General features: G+C 42.5%; 1 protein-coding gene across 30 annotated transcripts in view; it reads right to left on the reverse strand.

Moving 5' to 3' along the window:
• Positions 1-23946, reverse strand: part of NRXN1 (neurexin 1) — a 1021444-nt gene that overhangs the window by 503429 nt on the left and 494069 nt on the right. The window contains exon 1 of one of the 30 annotated variants that reach the window (XM_032497537.1): positions 13277-13346. The exons of the other annotated variants lie outside the window; for them this stretch is intronic. The gene's annotated coding sequence lies outside the window, so the exon portion shown is untranslated. Of the gene's footprint in view, positions 1-13276; positions 13347-23946 lie in introns of those variants that run through there. 30 annotated transcript variants of the gene reach the window in all.

A 23946-nucleotide genomic window follows, 5' to 3' on the forward strand; every position in this document is an offset into this window, starting at 1 on the left:
TCTCGAGTCCCCCAGTGGGTTGTCATAGGCAGAGAACAAAGGAAACCCTTGAGTGGCCTGAGCCCCATGAAGCATTAGCATGTCATCAAGGATGCAGCTTCTCCTTTTGATCCTGGGGGTGATGGGAGGAAAATGACCCATTAGCACTAATGGGATCTTGCAGGCAAAATCCTGTGTATGGAAAGGAAGATAGGCTTTTTCACGTCCCAGTGTGTGAACAAGAGCCAGGATGGACATCTAGGAAGAGTCAGCTTCCTACGGACTTGAAGCCATGTTGTTACCCCTTCTTCAAGCTATGAGTGGTTGATTTCTATTTATATCCTTTAAGTAGGCCATGTATGCAACTGACAAGGAAATTACAGAACTAGGGCCTTTTCACAAGAAGATACAAAGAACAGGTACAAAGCCAGATAACTTCAAACATCTGGGGAGTTTTGTTTTGTTTTTAAATATCAAGAAACCCTTACTTTTGGCGCGTGTGTGTGTACACGTGTATGTAACAGTCCCGCTCTCAAGAGTGTCATCTGTGGAATGACCTGAGGTGACATCATAAGTATCGACATCCCAGTAGCTGAGCAGTAATGAGCAGGGACGAGTGCACAGGCTTTTCAGTTATATTTGGCTACAAATCCCAGTTCTGCCATTTACTGATCGTCTCAGTGCAGACACATTAAGTTACATAACTCCTTTAAAAGTCAGATTCTTCACCGGTGAAATAGGTTAATAATGACCACCAGTAAGGCTGTGAGAGTTACAGAGACCGTATGTGAGCACTGGGCATCCAGTGTTCTCAGTACCTGATGGCCACCAGTGTGGCTGTGTCGGTGTGTGTGGTAAGGACTGTCCACCCATAGTGGACCTCATTTTTTGTTGACTGTGCTGAGAGATACAGAAGAGTGAGAAGTCCAGGCTGTCCCCTTGTTTCTAGTATAGTCAGAATGACAAGATGTCAAATGTACATGCCTTAGTTAACAGTTTCTCTGACTTAGTTAACAGTCACTTGTGCCCTTGAAGCGTGCCTTGCACTACACAACAAGCGGCTCGAGAGGATTCTTTGACACACTCAGTTTGAATCTCAGCAGCACTGAGTCTCCTATCATAAATGGGTCACTTGATAAATATCTTCTAATTCAATATAAACAGATTGAGACACAAGAATTCCATGAAGCCCAAGGGCCAGGTTGTAAGGCTGAGGCTAAACGTGCCTTATAAAATCAGAGAAATAAAAGACTCTCATGGACTTTGATGGTAAACTGGAGCATCAGGGAAGTTTCAACCAGGAGGAGGTATAGGATACACTACTTTGTAAGGACATGGATGTTGGTGCCAAACATGGGGACCAGCACAAATATCCCGTGAAGACACAATTAATACAGCATTCAAGAAAGAGCACAAGAGGCCAGACTGGGCTGGAAAAGAAGAGTTTTCAAAGGGGCCATGGTAAATAATGTTGGATAAGAAAAGTCAAAGGAAAGTCACATGACAGAATTTATGACTATTGTCTTTTTTTTTTTTTAAGGTATAATCAGAAGTCCAAAAATATAAGCCATGCAGGCTAGGAGATGAGGGAATCTGAAACAGTAATAATCTGGAGAGAAGAGATGAAAATGTGTTTACCATTAAACATGTGTGATTTGAGTAGGAGTGTCCTAGAGGGATCAGATGATATAAACTGGGGACTTAGGGATGTTGGGGCTGGAAGGCATGGTTTGGGAGCCATCAACCAAAATCAGATAAATGAAGGGTGTGGGAGGTTTTCTCTTCTCTTAAAACAGGGAGCATAAGGCAATTAGAGCAAGGACTGTGAGCTAGCCTTTGAGCAGCAGAATGCAAGCATCAAAGTATAATTAGTTCTTTGACTCAGTTTTCCTGTTTATTCATATGTATTTCTGGTGCCTCCTTAAACATCTTTCATTTTAATTAGAAAGAACACACATGAAAAGGATAACTGCTTTGTTGATTTGAAGAGCTAAAACTCTAGGGAAACTTAAGGAGGTTCCCACAATCTCTTCTGGGTGGCATTTAGGAAAAAAGGCTGAAGTAATACACGCGGTCTTACTTTCCTATGGGCCGGACTGGAGAAATAATTCTGGAGGCTTTGCTCTGAGAAGACTGGACCCCACATAGCAAATTTGGAGACTATGTTAACTTTCCCCTCAATTCTTGCTCTGATTGGCTCATAGAAAAAGTGCAAACAGGCTGGGCTAGTTTCTCAGTTATTCTGCAGAAAAGATGCCTTCTCTTACCCTAGAGAACAGTCAAACTCTACACCTCCCCCCGCCCTGTGGATTTGTATCTTTATCTATAATTTTAACCTTCTGTGGCACATCCACAAATGAACATCTGCAGGTCAGATCTTGGCCATATAAATTAATATACATTTTCTTTGGGAGACAGATTAAAGATAAACCTCTTTTTATAACAGGTGTGCCCTGTTAGATATAAGAAAAATCTATAATCCCTGGAGAACACTCACTTATTTATTTCATGGGTTTTTTTGGAGGGGGGGAGCCAATGTCACTGTTCCCTGTGATTGCCTAAATAAACGATGTTAAATTACTGAAAGCAAAAGCCTGGGAAGTCGTTCATACATTTCTCTAACACATGTGAGCTTAAGAGGAGAAGAATGGAAAGTTTTATACCAATGCACACATCAGATTGTAGAACAAACGCTATCCAAAACCACACCCAAGTTCAGGGAGCACCAAATACTCAGAACTGAAATCAAAGTTGGCAATTCAAGTAGATATTCTGTCTGAGATCCCTACGAAAAAAACCTCAGGTTAATTTTAGAAAGTCTTTGCCGAAGAGGCGCTCAGTGGTCACCAGTCTGATTTATTAGTTATTCTCTAACTTCCGTACACCTTAGTCTTCCGTGGTGCATCAAGGGTTTAACCTGCTTTTGCTTCTGTAGGAAATACCTGTAAATCCTTATCTTTAGGTCTATCCTAGCTGTCTAAGTTCAGGCTAAAAACAAGCCATCATCTTTCTTCCCTCCCTGCACTGGGAAATTACTCCTACACTACCCTGTTTTATACCAGTCACTTTTCTAGTCTCCCTGCTACCCAAACTGGAATTAATTTCAGAATCAGTTTTTAACTCCATTCGCTCTCTCACATATTAATTCAAATTATTGCCAAGAAGTTTGACGTTGATGACTCAGTCTGCCAACACTTCTGACGTGTGTCCCTCCGTCTTCCTTTCCTTTTCCAGTTCTTGTCTACCTTCTCCCGTGTCCCCCTTTCACTCAATAACCGATTATCTGGTGTCCCTTCCCCCATCCAGCCTCCTCATTAACACCATAGCAGTTTCCACACTGTGTTCTGATTTCTTTAATACCTCCCGCTGTCTTCTGAATAAAGCTTGAAGCTTAGCAGTGTTCAAGATTTTGAGTTATCCCCCCTCAGGAACTTTTTCTAAGCTTTGAACGATCTTTTCCCCAATAACTTTTGCCCGGCGGAGAATCAGGATAACATCATTCCTTAACCTCTATCTGAATCTTTTGCCAAATAGTATTTATCACCATTTCTCCAATGCTGCACGTCCGTGTCATCCCATGGCCCTCTGTAGTGCATGTGACTCCCAGAATGAACGTCTTTCCTCTCCCAAAGTTCCATTTCAAAACACTATCCAATTTTAGAGACTCGACTCAAATTCCACCTTGTTAATGAGTGTCCCCAGTCACAGGCAAGGAGGATCTTTGAAGCACCGTAACATTCTGAACCTCTTTTCTGACAGTCATCATTTCTTTCCCAGTCCTTTGTGTGGATATCTTTTCTTCCCATTATTTTATAAATTCCTTGAAGAAATGATCAGGAGCAAAGCATCTTTTTATTCTCATTTCCACTTAGTAGGCACTCAATAATTATTTGTTGACTCACTGAATGAATGGATGAATTAGCAGCTGTCACTTGGTAAATAATCATTTAAACCACAGGGACGCAGTGAAGGTTTTATGAGTACAATTACTCATGTCTGCCCCTGGTTCCCTCCACCTGAGAAATATGAATGAAGTTAACCGTGGGAAACTTTTCTTCTACTGACCCCTTTCTTGACGCCATCCAGCTCATTAAGAGAATTCAATACACTGACATTTTCTCCATTCTGATAGAGTAATTCATGGACAATTTCAACTGACATGTATTGAATTTATTGGTAGAGAGAGGTAGACAAAGTCAGAGGTCCAGAAACTGTTCAGGGTATCGACGTGTGGTAATGAGAACCCATTCATGAGTCTCTTCTGCAGTTAGAATAAGCGCCAAAATTTTTGTGGGAAATTAAATTTCTGCCTATCCTGGCCCTCTCCCTCTGTCTCTGGCCATTCTGTTACTCTCTGTGTTGCCCCACATACAAACATGATCTCACTCATGTGGCCCGCACAGGCACACTCCACAGTATGGATGCTTTGCACTGCTTCTCCAGGTGCTCCTCGTCTGCCACCCTGCTGTCATCGCAGAGGGACATGCACTTACTGTTTGTGGCCACAGAACAAAGCCAAGCTAAATGCACAGACCCCTGATGCTTTGCCGAGTGCTGTTAACCCCCGTGTGCATCCCCTCGGGGTTTGCAGATGTCTCCCTTCATTGAGCCTGTAGGCCACCACTCAGGAACTCCTGGGATTAGAGTCCCTCTGGTCTCCTGCTATTCCTTAAGTCCTTGCCAGCCACAGGTATTCCTGATTCCACAGCAGGATCCCACATCCAACAGTACCTATGTTCTTTCCACTAAAAAGACTGAACTTCCTAAGAATCCCACTGAGACAATTACATTTAAATGTACAGAGCCCTAACTGAGAGAGCGCTTCCTCCCTGCTTTGAGTCCTTGGTAATCCAAGCAAAAGCACTGCTATGGTCAAAGCCAGAAAAGCCAGCTCTGACTTTATCGTGGTAACAGTAACAGACATTGGTGATGCGCTCCACACCTTCCCGAGCACTTGCACGTATGCTGTTTCTTTTGATTTTTCCCTGATGCGCTACAAAAGGAGTAAAGGTTATCACGGACACGGGTCACAGATGAAGACCCTCTGGTTCAGGGCTACAAGGCCAGAAAATGGCAGGGTCTGATTCCAAGCCTGGGGCTCTCAAATCATTGATAATTTTCACTTAATCTGCAGTGATTTACACTGCATTCTCCAGGTGGCACGTGGCCAATTTGCACAGCTCCACTTCTACACAATACAGGAACCTTCTGGAGTAACTTGGCCAGTGGAGAAAAGCAATGGTAACAAATGTCAGCAGAAGTCCAAGCAAGAGAACACAGATTCCCCGGGTAACTGGGGGCTCACCTGCATGCTAACCGAGTAATCTTGTGAGAACAAAATCAATCTGCATCTATCATCATAAATATTAGGTATTAAAATTCTGACAAATGGATAGAATTCTTATGACTCTGATTTTTAGACACGGCAGCAACTTTTCAATTGCCTCCCACAGAGAGATAAGCAGGACGCCAGCATTCATCCAAGGCCAAACCGGATACATGTGTGTGAACGGGGGTGGGGAGGGACCCCGATAAAACTGGGGTTCAGACCTGAGTGCTTCCCTGCGGTGAGCCTTTGAGAGTTAATATTGACATTATATTCAGGGACAGGACAGAAAATGCTTTCACCATTCTGAAATTTCTATTTTGAGCTGACACTTTTGAAATAAAATTGCCCAAAGAGGGAGAATTTTTTTTTTTAAACTAGGGTGCAAAAACTTAACAGGAGGACAGATTTTGTTTGTGTATTTGGCCAACAGACTGTACGGGAAAGCTGTGGGCATGATAAATGGGAAATAATGAAGTGGATTTGCTATGGAGGTGTGTGTGGTAATCCATCTTCTTTTAAACCACGCTCTGCCAGTGACACTGTGGCAGATGGGGTGCGAGTTCAGGCGTAAAAATTCACGCCAAGATAACTTTGTCCTCATGGCTTGGCAAATTCACCTTTATGGTGAAAACAGGGCTCAGATATTTTTATTATCTTTCCTTTTTCCCCATCCAGGTGGCAGCCAGTTAGGTACCTTAGACATCCTGTAGCAGCAGGCAATCCTGCTGCCATTTGTATTTCATTTTCCACTCACTGTGCGTCCCTCTCTGGGGCTGCATGCAGCTGGCAGAGCTCGCCCGTCTCACAGGTACTGTCACCCTTCACACTTGCACAGGACCGCAAGTTGAAGGATGCTTTGCTCTCTCTTGTTCCATTTGATTCTCATACCCAACTCTTCGCACTACGCAGGAAGTTGTCAGTAGCCCCACCTGACAGGTGAGCCAACAACCCTTCTGAAAAGGTAAGTGACCTGCCCAAGGCAATGCCCGCAGCAGGACAAGGAGAACAACACAGGCACCCCAGCCTCCAGGCCCCGGGCTCCCTCTTTTCCCGCTGCACTACGCTGCCTCCTATGTTTACTCAAAACCTTCTCAGTGACAGGAATAGGAGAGGTGGAGGGGTTTAGAAATGGTCATTCTGGACATCAATAAAGACCTATAACCAGGGGACCAGTTAGAGGACCTGGTCATGTAAACCTGTTGTCTTTCCTGAGACTTTTTGAGGAGCTCTGTATATCCATTTGGCTTTCTTTCTTTTCAAAATAACTTTTCTTATTTCAAAGAAATTTTCTTTTCCTATTTCAAAATAAATGCAGGATGAGTTGAAAAGAATGGCTCTTCTCATAACAGTGGTCTGTTTAATGCAGGTCAGAAACAGCACCTGCTCTCAGATAGACAGAAGAAGAGAAGGAAATGCACCCGGTGTTTTCTGAGTAGCTTAAAAGGACAAAGTGATACAAAGCAAACAAGGAAAGCTTCACAGTCATTGACAAGAAGCTTCTAAAATATTATGAGCTTCATAGAGTCAAATAAAACTCTTATTTTTTTCTCTTAAGTACCTGAACTTTTCTGTATTTTTTTTTCACAGAAGGAATTACTTCTATGCTTAAAAGATGGAATATTCTCAATCAGGTCATCAAATTTCACTGGAATAGTACATAAAATTCCCTAGGGCACGTCTCCAAATACTTTGTTCTTCCAATATTTAAGTTATTCTTAAGGAGAAATGCAAATAGTTATCAGCAATGATCAAAAAAGTGGGACAGGAAAGTATGGGGAATTCTCCCAAAAGGCTAGGGAAATGGAGGGTTTTAATAGTTGAACAGACTAGCAAGTGGCTTACTGGTACAAGCTGATAACTGACTGCCAGGCCAGTCTCCAGTCATCCAACCAAGCACTGTGTTTGCCTGGGCCTGCTTTAAGCACCTATAAATGCAAATGTCCTACGGAATATTATGAAGGACACACAGCAATGAAAACTGTTGGCTGTAGTGTTTGAGGAAGACTTCAGGGCCTAAGGAAACAGAAACAATGTATATGTTCTATACACAAGGCACAGGGATGGAAAGAGCACGTGGAAAGTGAAAGGAGAAATACACAGTTCTTCTGCAACTGCCAGAAATGACATTTTCAGCACTACCCAAGGTGGCAATGCAGGCGTCTGAAGAAGCAAGTTTTACGCAGAGGAAGAACTATTTTCTTCTACTACATGACATTTTCCCTAAGATTAAAATAAGTACTATCTTTCACTCTAGATATCCAGAAAGAATCCCTTCTAATATGTTGGCAAATATATACAGTGGTATTTAAATATTGCTATAAACCTGGGTTTACATTCCCTTTCCAGGCAATTCACTTAGCCTTCCTGAGTCTCCATTTTCTCATCTGTAGTACAGAAGCACTAACATCTCACTCAGCTAATCGTTGTAAAGATTAAGAAATCACACTTGTAAAATAAGAGCGTTAAAATTGAAGTCCTGAATGAAGCACCAGCACAAAAGACACAAGACAACGTGAGTTTGAGGCCGATACCGAGATACAAAATTCACAAAGCAGACAGTAAAACACTGGTTCTCAGCCCTTGAAGCCCTGAGTTACATCAAGAACATCTTCATCTTCATCAAAGGGTCCAAAACTGGAGAGACAGGTGTCTAAGGGTATTTCTAAGTCCTATGGTACAACACATTTGCTGCACTGCCCCCTACAGGGGAACTACATTCTAGCCCCAAGCCGAGTGAGGAGGCTCTCAGGTCTCCTGGAGGACTCGTTTCATGTTTCCTGTAGTTGAAGGCTACAGAATTGCTGTGTAATAGACATAGGGCATTAGTACAGGACCTTAAAGTGCTTAAAGAAGTCTTTTTTACAGTCCCTGAACTCCAAGAGGGAACCAGTGGAGAGAGCTGAACAGTGTGTGTGTTGAGGTGGGTTCGGGGTGGGGAGGGGGTACTGGGGCAGAACTCTCAGGGCCTGGGTGAGGAATGTTAATAACCAACCTCTAGGGAGCCTGGGGACACCAGCTGGGCTGTCCTGTGCCAGGGCAGTTATGGGAAAATGGCCTAAATATTGCCACTGCCTGTCATATCCAGGTGAGCCTCACAGGCCCCCCTCCTTACAGACACAAGCTTCAAAGAATACACTGGCTGATCCTGTGCACTGCTGTGAGAATTAAATGAGAACTTACGAGTAAAACATTTACAAGAGTGCATGGGATGTGATAAGCCCTCAGAAATGGTTAAAATAATTACTATTGCTATTTAATTGTACTAGCATTACTGTTTGGGTGAGACGTTTAACCTTCTTCAGCCTTACCTAAGTAATGTGGGGCTTAAGTGCAGCTACCTCACCAGCTGGTCACAAAAAAAAAAAGGAGCTAAGACATGTCAAGCTCCTAGCTAATCCTTAGTGAAAAGTAGATGATGATGAAGACAATACGACGTACCTTGCCAAAGGGCACACAGAAGATAAATGGTAAAGATATGCTGTTTCACCCACATCTCTGACCCCAAAGTCTGACCCTTAATTACAACGTTTTATTGCTTCTTACATTACTCTTAAGAAAAACCACAATAATTAATTGCGAAGGCCAAGAAAGAGCCCCTTTTAAGAGCAGACACAGAAAACCCCAGTCATGTGACAATAACAAGGAAGCCTGACTGACCTACTGCAGCTGGGGAGTGACACTGGAAGTAGCCCCTCCAGGGCATGAAAATGACAGGCCAACAGCAGCAGAGCAGCATATGATCCAGCAGCCCCGCTCCTGGGCATGTATCTGCGAGGAACTCTAATTCCAAAAGACACCTGCACCCCAATGTTCACAGCAGTACCAAGACATGGAAACAACCTAAATGTCCATTGACAGATGACTGGATAAAGAAGCTGTGGTATATTTATATAGTGGAATACTACTCAGCCGTAAAAAAGAATAAAATAATGCCATTTGCAGCAACATGGATGGACCTGGAGATCACCATTCTAAGTGAAGTAAGCAAGAAAGAGAAAGAAAAAATATCATATATCACTTATATGTGGAATCTTAAAAAAGAGAACACTAATGAATTCACCTATAAAACAGAAACAGACTTGCAGACAGAGTAAACAATCTTATGGTTACCAGGAGAAAGGGGATGGGAAGGGATAAATTTGGGAGTTTGAGATTTGCAAATGTTAACCTTTACATATAAAAATAGATAAAAAACAAATTTCTTCTGAATAGCACAGGGAACTATATTCAGTATCTTGTGATAACCTTTAATGAAAAAGAGTATGAAAACAAATAGATGTATGTATATGCATGACTGGGACATTATGCTGTACACCAGAAATTGACACATTGTAACTGACTGTACTTCAATTAAAAAAAAAAAAAAAAGGGGCTTTCCTACATGAGTGAGGATGGCAGAATTGGCTCTGAGGCATCTCCACAGTAGCAGTGACTATGTACCATGCCCACCTCAGTTTTCCAGTCTATTCCCATTTCGACCTGTGGCTCAGGATGAATTGTTCAGGTTCAAGCGCAGAAGCTAGTTTTCCTGTGAGTCACAGTAAGAGACGGCTAGAGTTGTATTATTACCCAACCCTGACTAAATGAAACCACTGCCTGAAAATAACAGCAATACTCACTTTTACATGATGATTTATAATGGGCAACTGTCACATGACTTGATGTCAGCTGGGCCTCTCTGTCCCTTATAGACCTACAGGAGCCTGGTCTGAATCTTCCCCCTTCCACGGAGGAGGACTGGCACCAGCTGGACGGGCTCATCTTGTCTAATCACAGTCCCACTGGAACTTGGGACCCTGGCACCCTGTCCAAAAGGCACCCTGTCCAAAAGGCACATGAGCACTGGATTCATAACTCTGGGAGCCCACGTTTCACTGCAGGAGGAGAAGGAAGCTGTTTCTCCTGGGATAGGACCTCCTCACAGATATTCCAAGCACACAAGTCAAGGCCTGTGGCTGTCAGAGCTCGGCCAGTGCCGAGGGTGAGCAGGAACCTGCATCAGAGCTTTAAGCGCCTATCTTACCTGCCCCAAAGCAACTGCAAACGGGAAGGACTGAGCTCCTTAAAGCTGCACCAGAAATAAACAGCTAATGGGTGATCCTGTGTTGCCAGTCTCCAACTGGTGCCTCTAGCTGACTGTATGAATTGGTGTCTCCAGGGAGTCCACAGAAGGCCTCGCATTGCTTTTCAGCATGTGGTTCCAGGCTGTCACCGGCAGTTGCCTGAGGTTGATTTCGGCAATAAAACTTGTTTTCCCTGATTTATGGGGAAAAGTGTTAAGCTGGGAATTAGAAGACTGGACCTAGAGCACTGCTATCTACCTGGCTGTGTTGGTCAGTCTCTCCTGAGCACGGGGGTCTCATCTGTAAAAGGAATGGGTCAGACCGAAGTGTCTCCAAGATCACGTCAAGCTCTAAGTCCCCAAGATCCTAACAGTGGGAGGAGAAATTTCAAACATCAGAGTTGGTGGGAGTTGAAAAAAAAAACTAAACCTGGAAAAACTCTGCCTAATGTAGAAGAGATTTCAAAACAAGTACAATGGGTGAAGAAAGAAAAAAAGAAAGAAAAAAGACAGTGGTGCTGGTAAGGAATAAAGAACTTGAACTCTGCGGTAGTCATGGAAGCCAGTCCAAGGGTTATAAAGAGGCAGAAGGAAAACCTTCAAGCAGGTCCAAGGCGCCTGGGCACAGGAAGGGAAGGATGTCTCGCCGGGAGTGGGATTAAAACAAACTGACAAAGGCATTACAGTACAGAGACTAGATTGAGACTGATTTGGTAAAGCCTGGGGATCCAAAGGACACGTCAGGAGAGAAACAACAGCTTCATACCTCTAATTGTCTTTCAGTTCCTGTGTGGGAAACGGAGTAACAAAGATGTCAAGTCTTACTTTCATGTGAGCAGAGCCTGACTGTCTCTGTTCTGTACTATGACAGTTGCCTCCAAAGCCGTCTCTTTCCTCCCCCCTCCTCTGCACCGAAGTCAAAGGAATGATTCTAAAGCACCATGAACTCCACTCTCCTGCTTAAAGCTCCTTCTGTCTCCTGTCTTCACTTCTGCCATGACACTTAGGGCCCTCTGAATAAGCACCTTACCCTGCTCCCTTCTGAGAACCTACAGACAGCCTGCCAGCCCACAGCCTCCTTCCCAGGGATCACGTTCAAAGTTCACGTTTTACGGCACACAAGTCTACCGCCACCGTGTGGTGGCCTGAGGAAGTGAGCCTGACCCCAAGCAGCAGGGCAAAAGCCCACGACATTGTGCTCTAGACAGGTCCCCTCACCGTGTAAGAGCATGTCTTTGGGGGCACATGAAAGTGAGGTGAAAAAGAGGAGACAGGAGTGGACATGCGCACAGGAACAGAAGCTGTAGGGAGAAGCCATGAGGTGGGAGCTAAGACTAGGAGAGCCCAGGAAGCATAAGGAGAGGAGAGAAAAATTATCTCAGTGGGAGGAGACGCAGCAGAGAGAGGCTCGGTGGTGGAGCCCTGAATTGGGGCGCAGGGGGCTCTCATATCTACTCTCGAGATCCCAGTGTGACTATGAGAACACAGTTCTTATTCTCTGTGTGGACTCATTGAAAGGATGTCTTATCTCTCTTACTTTCTAATAGGTCCTTAAAATAATCTCCCATTAACTGAAGTAATGTGAAATCTCTTTCCCTTACCAAATAAAAAAATCTAATAAGGAGACTCTAACCAACAGACAACAGGAACTTGCTCAATGACACCTCCCTGTTCAATGCCATCTCCTGCTTTAAGGCTACGCTCAAAGTCAGACCTTTCTCTGGAAGTTTCTTATTTGAGTAAATTACCTGGGCAAGGCAAGCAGGCCATCAGATGCCACCTGACTGAGTACACAAAGCTCGGGTGTGTGTTAAACTGAAGTTGCACAGCAATGACTTGTCACGTAGCCACACTGACGGACGGAGGTATACCCAGGACTGGAGAGGGCGGGTAGCTGCGTAGCAGACACTGGCACAGGACCAAGAGGGAAAGCAAGAATGCTATTTATCTTCAGATCTCTGCTGATAAGGCGAATCTATTTGAATGGAAGTCCCCAGCTGGGTTCTCTCTGACTAGGGGAACTCTTAGTGGCCTGGGAGCAGAATAAACAACAGCAGGTGCTTGCTTTCGAGGTAAGATTTAAGGAAGGGGTTTGAGGAAGGCTGACGATCAGATCCTGGACAGGGTGGTAAGAAGGGGAGAGACAAGATGGCAGGACGGAGGGAGAGCTGGCTCAGAGCCCGCGGGGGCAAGGACTTGGGGGTGAGAGAGGGAGAACAAAGAGCAGAGCTCTGCCTGGGCTGACCCAGGTGGAGCCTTCTAGGTAGTCTTGCTAAGTGGCCACCTGAGGGCACCTGTATCCTGTGCACCTAGGAACCGTGCATCTTTTCCCCAGGAAGTGTATTTTCCTCCATTTGCAGGATAAACTTAAGTAATGCCTTAAAGACGGGGACCCATGGAAGATGGGGGCCAAAGACGATCCTTCCTCTCTTTCTTCTTGAACTAGATGAATAAATGAGCAAGACTGACCTCAGTTCAAATCCCTGGCTAATTGCAAGGATGACATGAAATAACCTCATTTAAATCTATCTAGTATCTAGTAGGGAGTCGATACACATTCCTCCTTCCAATATGCATTCACAAATATAACACATTTGGCAAATACAGGAACAAGAGAAGGCAGGTCAGGAGGAATTACACCAACCCTTTCTCTCTCTAAAGGGGGCAGGACTCAAAGGTAGCCACAATGTAGGCAGGTACTGCTGTGCTAGGAAATCACCGCAGAGGGCGAGTTTAATGCTGTCCCTTCCACAGCGTGCTGCAGCTTGTACGTAACAGCCAGAGGGGAGGGAACACGAGCAGCTGGGAAATAAACATGAAAGCAGAACTGTTCCAGCCGGGAGAGACACGCAACCCTCTGAGAACGCGGCAGTGTCACGAAAAACAACCTGAACAAGGTCACCTGCGTGGAATTCCTCTTCTCAGAGACAGATTATAGACTCCGGCCCATTTCTGATCATCTTCAGCCGAGTTCTGGTGGGGAAGGGAGTAAGCGGCCCCTAGTTTGCACACTTCTACACGAAATCCCTGTCTATATCACCAAACGGAGCCACACCCCAAAGCACGCGTTATTCTAAAGGCTAGCTGTGGAATTTTAATAGGGGCGAAAACAAAGAAAGTCTGTTTTTTCAGCGCAAGTGGAGCTTGTTGAGGCTTTTCCCGCCCCCTTCCGCCTCCCATAAGCAGGTTTTACGGCCTTATGCTGCCCTCTAGTGTCTTTTTGAGGTATTGTAACACGAGAAATAAAAATACTCGCAATGTTCCTGAACCGAGTCACTTTGGGCCAGAAATGGTAAAACAAAACAACACAAAAGCAAAATTGTAACGTAAAAGCAAAGCCAAGATTTGTACTAAAATTCAAAAGTGAGTTAAATTTGGCCTCGACATAGACACTGCATTCGTTCATGGCTCTGAAACACAGCATCTAGGTGAGCACGTGCCCTTGAAACATTGCAGACACCTGGCCTTCCCTGCACGTTATTCTCAAATGATCACCGCCTTGCTCTGTCTGAGGTGGGGGGCAGGAGTACGCACTCCACGAACCCCACCACGTGACTCCGATGTCCTTAAGTAGGTTGACCTCACTTTGAAAAGAACTAAAGAGGATGGCAGTGACCTTAATGCAGTGTAGAATAAATATAATAATTTTCCTTCAATTCTATAAGGGAAAAAAAAAACATAAAATAAAACCACTGACCAAAATAGGTCACCTTTCATTTTTCCTGCACTTAGAATGGCTGAATCCTACATGACTCGCATGCAAAGGAAACAGCGCTGCTAAATTCAGAGTGAAGAGTTCCTGTAGGACGTCCTCTTGTGTTAAGCCACCCTAATTCCAGGGGGCCTCCAAGAGAGAAGGGGAACAATATGCAGTTGCTCTTACTCATCATTCAGCTATCCCTTAAAGGTTCCTTCCTGGAATACTCTACCTGGTGACGCCAGATTCCTTTCAATGCTGGATGTGGCTCCATGGGAATCCTTTTGTCTGTCCTGTAAGTGTTCCCTGATAGCAGGCTTCTCTTCAGGACAGAAAGCGTTTCCTTGCGGGAACCCTGCTGCCCTCTTCATAGCTGTGCTCTCCCTTGAGCACAGTCAGTGCTCAGGAGTCCTCATCTGACCAGTGCCTCTGACCACACACACAGGCAGGCGGTGGCTGCGGAATCTGGGAGATGCCCGCCTAGGGGCCACGCTCTCTCCTCATTCGCTCTAGACAGGGACACATGTGGCAAGGGGGGCTCCTTAGGGTTTTTGTCACCATTGGATCACACATCCAATTGACAAATTAATTAAGTTTTAATTTTAGGAACTTGCTCTCACTTTCTTTAAATAGTGAGGAACTTCACCATGTAAAGGGAGAGAAGTCATTCATATAGAATCTCTTTATTTGCCTGGGAAATTTACCTCAAATTTAAATTGTGTTTTTTTTAAACACAAATGCACTCAGTCAGAATTCAATACTTAGCATCTTCATATTACATAAATGCTATTTTCAAGAGAGAGAAGCAAGATGGCAGAGAAGGACGCTCGTAGCTCACCCTCTCCCACAAATACACCAAAATTCACAACTACGGACCCACTCAGCCAACCAGAGCACCTACCGACTCCGACAGAACATCGCCCTCTTCGAAAGACAAAGACGCCAAAAATCTGGTAGGAGAAAAGGAAAAAAGAAGAAAAAGCAAAACAGTGCGGGACCGGCCCCGCGGGGAGAGAGCGGCAAAGGAGGGCTGGTGCTTGTTTGCTGAACCTCCCCCTCTCCAACAGAGAGGCCAGTGGGAAGGAGGGGGAGCCTCCGAAGCTCAGATCTGCCCCAGCAACCCTTGACTGAGAGAACTGAGTTAAATGGGTACAAAGGGTCCCTGTGACATCCAGCCCGACACGCCAGCCGGCGGCTGGGGCTGGGGCAGGCCGCCCGAGCCGGGCAGAGGACTGGGGCGGCTGCACTGAGGCGGTCCCAGGGGACTGCAGGGTGCCGTGCGCCGTGGCTAGGAGGGGTTACGGAGCAGAACAACCTGGGCCCTCCATAAATTACAGAAACAAACAAAAAAAAGCAAACCAACACTACTGGTGTGCCCTGGGGGGAAGGACGCCGTAGCCTTTGTCTCCTCAGACCTGCGCCGCCATTACCGGCGCATCTCGCGAGAAGTTAGGCGGGGCTCAGCCACAGCCGGAGTCTCCCTTTGCGCAGAGCTCGGGCGGGGGCGGGGCCGAGACCTGAATCCGCACCTGGGGGCTCTGTGACCTCCTAGGCAGGACTGAGACTTGTTTACAGCCCGAGGCAGATAGGATCTTTCTGCCCTGGCACCTCAGAGAACTCGCTCCACCAAGACAAACAAGGAGCTGGGTTTTGGAATGGAGCAGGGGCGGGGCCGCCCCCACGGTCTTCTCCAGCCCGCCTTTGGATTGCCACCCTGAGGTGGAGCGCCGCAGCTGCACAGAGCAGCGGAGCGACCGGCTCAAGAGAGGGTGGGTCGCCACTCCTCTTCCTGGCAGGAACACAGCACCTGACCCCAGTGCTGGGAGGGGGCGCGACCCACCCACCTGCCACCCTCCCAGCACAGCATCTCACTGCAGCATCGGGAGGGGGAGTGACCCACCTGCCCACCTCCAAGGAGAGCAGCACCTGACCCAGTGTTGCAAGGGAGCGCGATCTTCTTGCCGAGTGGCACTGGGAGCAGCACAGAAGAGGGTGCCAACAGAGGGCCTCTGGAAAAAGCAAGCTGAGTTTGCGAAACGGGGCAAAGACAGAAAGACTTCTCGATAAAACCATTAAGAACGCACAGTCTCCAGGATAACACGTCCTCTTTTTTTTTTTAATCTTTTTTATATCTTTTATTTTCTATTACCTTTGTAATCTTTACTTTTTAAACAGTTGTATACTGTTTACAGTTTTAACCCCTTTTAAATGTTTCTTTTAAAATCTTTTATTATTATTTTTAAAAATCCACCTCATTTCACTTTTAATTCTCTTGGTTTTGATCTCCTGTTATTGATTATTCAGAGGTATCAAATACAGTTTTTTTGATTTTTTCTCCTTTTTATTAAGGTTTTTAAAATATGTCTTAACTCGATTGCTTCAACTTGCTATTCTGTTATTGATTATACACTGTTTTCAAACTTTTTTTCTCCCGCCTTTTAAAATTCTTTTATCTTTTGTTAAAATCTGTTCTATTTTCTATCACCTTTTAAAAATTTACTTTTTAAACAATTGTGTATGTCTCCAGTTTTAATCCCTTTAAAATTTTTCTTTTAAAATACTTTTTCTCTTTACTACTTTTAAAGATCCACCTCATTTCATTTTTATTTCTCTTGGTTTTGATCTCCTGTTATTGATTATACACAGATCTCAAATATTGTTTTCTGATCTTTTCTCCTTTTTTAAGTTTTTTAAAAGACATCTCAACTCAATTGCTATTCTGCTTCAACTTGCTCTTCTATTATTGATTATGCACTGTTTTCAAACCTTTTTTTTCTCCTTTCTTTTAAAATTCTCTCTCTCTCTTTTTTAAGTTTTATTCCTGCATAGGCTTTAGATAGATAAATAAACTCCTTAAGGACCACAATAGATAACTGATACTCCGTAAGCCACAGTGCCAGAGAGATATGAGCAATATGAAGAAACAGAGGAATCACTCCAAATTAAGAGAGCAAGAGAAATGCCCTGAAAGTACGATCAAGGAGATAGACATTGATGGCCTACTATATCAAGATTTCAAAAAAGGAGTGATCAAAGTACTGAAGGAACTAAAAGAGATAGTGTTTAAAGATATAAAATATAACAAAAATGAAATTGAAGCTATAAAGAAGAGCCAAGTAGAATTGGTAAACTCACTGGCTGAAATGAGAACTGATCTAAAGGCAGTACAAAGCAGGCTAGATAATGCAGAGGAACAAATAAGTGACCTAGAAGACAGGACAACAGAAAGCACCCAATCAGAACAGCTGAGAGAAAAACAAACAAAAAACAATGAAAACAATATAAGGGATCTATGGGATAATATAAAGCGTGCTCATCTATGCATAATAGGGGTTCCAGAAGGGGAAGAATGAACAAAGGGGATTTGAAAAGGTATTTGAAGAAAACATGACTGAAAACTTTCCAAACCTAAAGAGGGAATCAGATATCCAAGTACAGGAGGCTCAGAGGGTCCAAACAGGAAGAACCCAAACAGACCCACACCAAGACACATCATAATCAAGATGGCCAGAGTCAAGGATAAAGGATCCTAAAGGCAGCAAGAGAAAAACAAAGAGTGAGTTACAAGGGAACCCCCACAAGGCTCTCAGCTGATTTCTCTACACAAACACTACAGGCCAGAAGGGAGTGGCAAGATATATTCAAAGTCCTGAATGAAAAAAAGATGCAGCCTAGGATACTCTATCCAGCAAGGCTATCCTTTAGAACAGAAGGAGAGATAAAGAACTTCACAGACAAGCAAAAACTAAGAGTTTAGCAACACTAAACCCATGCTAAAAGAAATATTGACAGGTCTAGTCTAAATAGAAAAGAAGCAGGATGCTACAAAAATGAGAAACTCGTAACTGGAAAGGTGATAACTACCATGAATTCCAAATAGAATAAACACAAAATTGTAAAAGAAGACATCTAAATCATTAAGAGTGGGAGAGGGAAGCAAGAAAATATAGAGTTTTTTTCTTTCTTTTTATTTTAAATTTTTTGTTCTCGGTAGGATGGGTTTGAGATTACATTACTATCTGTTTAGTACAAACAGTTATAGTAATAGGTTAATAGACTTACAAAAAAAAGGGTAACCACAAGCCAAAAACTTACAAGTGTGTCACAAAAACTAAATAAAATCCAAGACAATACAAAGGAAAATTACCAAACCACAAAAGGAAGAAAGGAACAAAGAGGAGATACCAAATCAACTGCAAAAACAAGTTCAAAGTGGCAATAAACACTCATCTATCATTAATTACTGTAAACATTAATGGACTAAATGCTCCAGTCAAAAGATGTAGAGTGGCAGACTGGATAATAAAGCAAGAAGCTTCAATATGCTGCATACAAGAGACCCACTTTAGGGAGGACATATATAGATTGAGAATGAAAGGATGGAAAAAGATACTCCATGCAAATGGAAAAGCCAAAAAAGCAGGTGTAGTAGTAGTGATTTCAGACAAAACAGACTTTAAAACAAGGGCCATAAAGAAAGATAAAGAAGGACATTTTATAATGATTAAAGGAGTAATACAAGATGAGGATATTACACTCATTAATATATATGCACCCAACATAGGAGCACCTAAGTACATAAAACAATTACTAACAGAGATGAAGGGGGAAATTGACAGGAATACAAACATTGTCGGAGATTTTAACACCACATTAACATCACTAGACAGATCTTTCAGACAGAAAATAAATAAGGCAACAGAGAAATTAAATAATACAATAGAAAAATTAGATTGGATATTTTCAGAGCATTACACCCCCCCAAAAAATAGGATATACATTCTTTTCAAGTGCACATGGAACATTTTCTAGGATTGATCATGTACTTGGGCACAAAAGAAGCCTCAACAATTTTAAGAAGATAGAAAATATCTCAAGCATCTTTACTGACCACGATGCCATGAAACTAGAAATCAACTACAGAGAAACAAAGGAGAAAAAAAGGAAAACATGGAGATTAAACAACATGCTTGTTGTTTAAAAAACCAATGGGTCAATGAGGAAATCAAAGTTGAAATTAAAAAATACCTTGAGACAAATGAAAATGAAACCACAACCACACAAAACTTACGGGACGCAGCAAAGGCACTTCTAAGAGGGAAGTTTATAGCAATACAGGCCTTCCTCAAAAAAGAAGAACAATCTCAAATAAACAATGTAACCCATCAGCTAAAAGAACTAGAAAAAGAAGAGCAAAAACACCCAAAAGTCAGCAGAAGGAAGGAAATAATAAAGATCAGGGAGGAAATAAATAAAATGAGATTAAAAAAACAATAGAAAAAATCAATCAAACCAATAGCTGGTTTTTTGAAAGAGTAAATAAAATCAACAAGCCTCTGGCCAAACTCACAAAGAAGAAAAAAGAGAGAGCACAAATAAGCAAAATAAGAAAGGAAAATAGAGAAATTACAACAAATAACACAGAAATACAGACTATCATACGAGAATATTATGAAAAACTATATGGAACCAAAATGGATAACCTAGAGAAGATGGACAAGTTTCTGGAAACATACAGTCCACCAAGACTGAATCAAAAAGAAACTGACCACTTGAACAAACCGATCACTAGAAATGAAATTGAAATAGCAGTAAAAAACCTCCCTACAAATAAAAGTCCAGGACCAGACGGCTTTACTGGGGAATTCTACCAAACATACAAAGAAGAACTCATACTAGGCCTTCTCAAACACTTCCAGAAGATTGAAAAAGAGGGAATACTCCCAAACTCATTCTATGAAGCCACCATCACCCTGATACCAAAACCAGGCAAAGACACCACCAAAAAAGAGAGTTACAGACCAATATCACTGATGAACATAGATGCAAAAATCCTTACCAAAATACTAGCAAATAGAATCCAACAGCACATAAAAAAGATTATACGTCATGATCAAGTGGGGTTCATCCCAGGGACACAAGGTTGGTTCAACATACGCAGATCAATCAATGTAATACATCACATCAACAAGAGAAAGGACAAAAACCACATGATCATCTCAATAGATGCAGAAAAAGCTTCTGATAAAATTCAACACCCATTTATGGTACAAACTCTTGCCAAAGTGGGTACTGAAGGAACATATCTCAACATAATAAAAGCTATATGTGACAAACCCACAGCCAGCGTAGTACTCAACGGTGAAAAACTCAAAAGCTTCCCACTAAAATCTGGGACAAGACAAGCCTGCCCACTATCACCACTCCTATTCAACATAGTCTTGGAAGTCCTAGCCACAGCAATCAGGCAAGAGAGAAATAAAAGGGATCCAAATTGGAAAAGAAGAGGTAAAAGTGTCACTATATGCAGACTGCATGATACTATATATAGAAAACCCTAAAAGGTCCACACAAAAACTACTAGAAATAATCAAAAAATTCAGCAAGGTAGCAGGTTACAAGATTAACATTCAAAAATCAGTTGCATTTCTTTACATTAATGATGAATCAATAGAAAGAGAAAGTAAAGAGACAATCCTCTTTAAAATAGTACCCAAAGTGATAAAATACGTAGGAATAAATCTAACCAAGGAGGTGAAAGACTTATACACGGAGAACTATAAAACACTGATTAAGGAAATTAAAGAAGATGTAAAAAAATGGAAAGGTATCCCATGCTCTTGGATTGGAAGAATCAATATTGTTAAAATGGTCATACTGCCCAAGGCAATCTACAGATTTAATGCAATCCCTATCAAACTACCTAGGACATATTTCACAGAACTAGAACAAATCATAATAAAATTTATATGGAACCACAAAAGACCTAGAATTGCCAAAGCATTGCTGAAGAAAAAGAAAGAGGCTGGACAAATAACTCTCCCAGACTTCAGACAATACTACAGAGCTACAGTAATCAAGACAGCATGGTATTGGTACAAAAACAGACATATAGACCAACAGAACAGAATAGAGAGCCCAGAAATGAACCCACAAACTTTTGGTCAACTAATCTTCGACAAAGGAGGCAAGAATATACAATCGAATAAAGAGTCTCTTCAGCAAATGGTGCTGGGAAAACTGAACAGCAGCATGTAAATCAATGAAGCTAGAACACTCCCTTACACCATACACAAAAATAAACTCAAAATGGATCAAAGACTTAAACATAAGACAAGATACAATTAACCTCCTAGAAGAAAATATAGGCAAAACATTATCTGACATACATCTCAAAAATGTTCTAGAACAGTCTACCCAAGCAATAGAAATAAAAGCAAGAATACACAAATGGGACCTAATGAAACTTACAAGCTTCTGCACAGCAAAGGAAACCATAAGTAAAACAAAACGACAACCTACAGAATGGGAGAAAATTTTTGCAAATGAAACCGACAAAGGCTTGATCTCCAGAATATATAAGCAGCTCATATGACTTAATAAAAAAAAAAAAAACCAATCCAAAAATGGGCAGAAGACGTAAACAAGCAATTCTCCAAGGAAGACAGACAAATGATCAATAGGTACATGAAAAAATGCTCAATATCACTAATCATCAGAGAAATGCAAATCAAAACTATGATGAGGTATCACCTCACACCATCATTTAAAAGTCCACAAATGACAAATGTTGGAGAGGCTGTGGAGAAAAGGGAACCCTCCTACACTGCTGGTGGGAATGCAGTTTGGTGCAGCCACTGAGGAAAACAGTATGGAGATTCCTCAAAAGACTAGGAATAGACTTACCATAGGACCCAGGAATCCCGCTCCTGGGCATATAACCAGAAGGGACCCTACTTCAAAAAGACACCTGCACCCCAATGTTCATAGCAGCACTATTTACAATAGGCAAGACATGGAAACAGCCTAAATGTCCATCAACAGATGATTGGATAAAGAAGTGGTATATTTATACAATGGAACACTACTCAGCCATAAAAATCGACAACATAACGCCATTTGCAGCAACATGGATGTTCCCGGAGAATGTCATTCTAACTGAAGTAAGCCAGAAAGAGAAAGAAAAATACCATATGAAATCACTCATATGTGGAATCTAAAAAACAAAAACAAAAACAAAAAACAAAAATACAAAACAGAAACAGACTCATAGACATAGAATACAAAATTGTGGTTGCCAGGGGGACGGGGGATGGGAAGGCACTGGGATTTCAAAATGCAGAATAGATAAACAAGATTGTACTGTGTAGCAAAGGGAAATATATACAGGATCTTGTGGTGGCTCACAGCGAAAGAGAATGTGACAATGAATGTATGTATGTTCGTGTATAACTGAAAAATTGTGCTCTACACTGGAATTTGACACAACACTGTAAAATGACTATAACTCAATAAAAAATGTTTATGTATAAAATAATAAATAAATAAAATAATAAATAAATAAATAAATAAATAAATAAATAAATAAATAAATACATGCTATTTTCAGTTCATGGTTTTAGATTTTATCATGGATAAAGCCTCTCATATTCAGAATCATGAAACACTGAGCATTTAATAAAAATCAGCCTTGAGGGTTTCCTAGGTTTCTAATGGTCCCCTCAACCACCAAAAAGAATCCCAAACTATGTCCAAGTACCCTCACTGTGATTTTTTAATGGACAATAAGCAAACACTGACCTCTCAGGAGACAATGCCCTAACTGTCCAGGGACACAGAACCCACTGCTTGCACTGCTTCTCTGTTCCCTCACTGACAGTCTGTGAGTGTCACTTACTTCAACCAACCAGGAACTGCTTCCTTTCCAGCCATTTCAGTCACCCACTCAGTATCCCTGGTTCCCCAGTGACGTTCATTCACTCCTACTGAGGTCTCTCCCTACGGGAACAGGACCCCATTTCACTTCAGTTTTGGTGGCTAGCAGGGCCAGCACACTTAGTGTCACCATCTCTCCTTTTCCTTGACAACTACCACCAGAGCCCGCTGTGCAAAACAGGGGCACCCCCGAAACAGGGACAGAAAATGCACTCCATTCACTTCAGTCAGAGAGAAGAAAGAGGTTTAGCCTGTTAAACAGCATTTCCTTTGAATCTCATTTTACTTTCTGAGCTAAGCTATTAGATTTGTGGGCCTAAACAGGCTCTCTTTGAAGTCAACAAGAAGCCCCACTCAGAGAGAAGGGAGACAGCCACCAGCACACATTCTGTGTGTTGGACAAATACAGCATCAGGATTGCAAATATATTCTGCAGTTACAGAAAGTGAAACACCTTTCTTTCTTCCTTCACTTTACTTAGAAAAAACATTTTTCTCTAGAAAGAATTCTGTTGGATTTTCTCCTTCCAGTCCCCTAACTCTCCTGTGTTTTTATCTTTTAAATCAAAGGGAAAGATCACATTAATATAAATGAACAGCTCTTGGGAAGCAAAAAATGTGACCACAGTGATTCCTGCGGGGCTTTGAAATGCATCAGGACAGAGCAGAAGGACCAAAGGAGGGGGCGTTTGTCAGAACTGGGGTGACGTTTTGCTCTGCTGAAGCAGTTGTTTTGACCCCGGGCAAGCCAGTCAAGGCTCAGATTTCCTGCATGCACAAGAAAATGCTAATAATGTCTTGTCTGGCTGTCGTGTTAAATGAGATGGGATATGCGGGTATGCTTTTAGTGAATCGCGAAGACCATTCAGATAGAAATGGCTCTTATTATTGCCACTTATTGACATGTTTTCTAAGCATTTTGTCTTTCTCACTTGAGAAATCAAGTACCAGTAAGGAAGGAAAAAGTCTGTTAAGGTTTTCTTAGCAGTTGGTGAAAGAACATTCCCACTGGTGTTTGTGGGGCTTGGGAAGGAATCACCTTTGGACACACGGGTTATTAGCCAGACTCAGACCCCTGTTAGTTGGAGAATCTGTAGGTATCTAGGAAATCTCACCAAGAAAAGAAAACCAGTGAAGTTCTACAGGAAATTCATTAGGTATCTGG

Source organism: Camelus ferus, chromosome 15 (genome assembly GCF_009834535.1).
Source record: "Camelus ferus isolate YT-003-E chromosome 15, BCGSAC_Cfer_1.0, whole genome shotgun sequence".
Lineage (NCBI taxonomy): Eukaryota > Metazoa > Chordata > Mammalia > Artiodactyla > Camelidae > Camelus > Camelus ferus.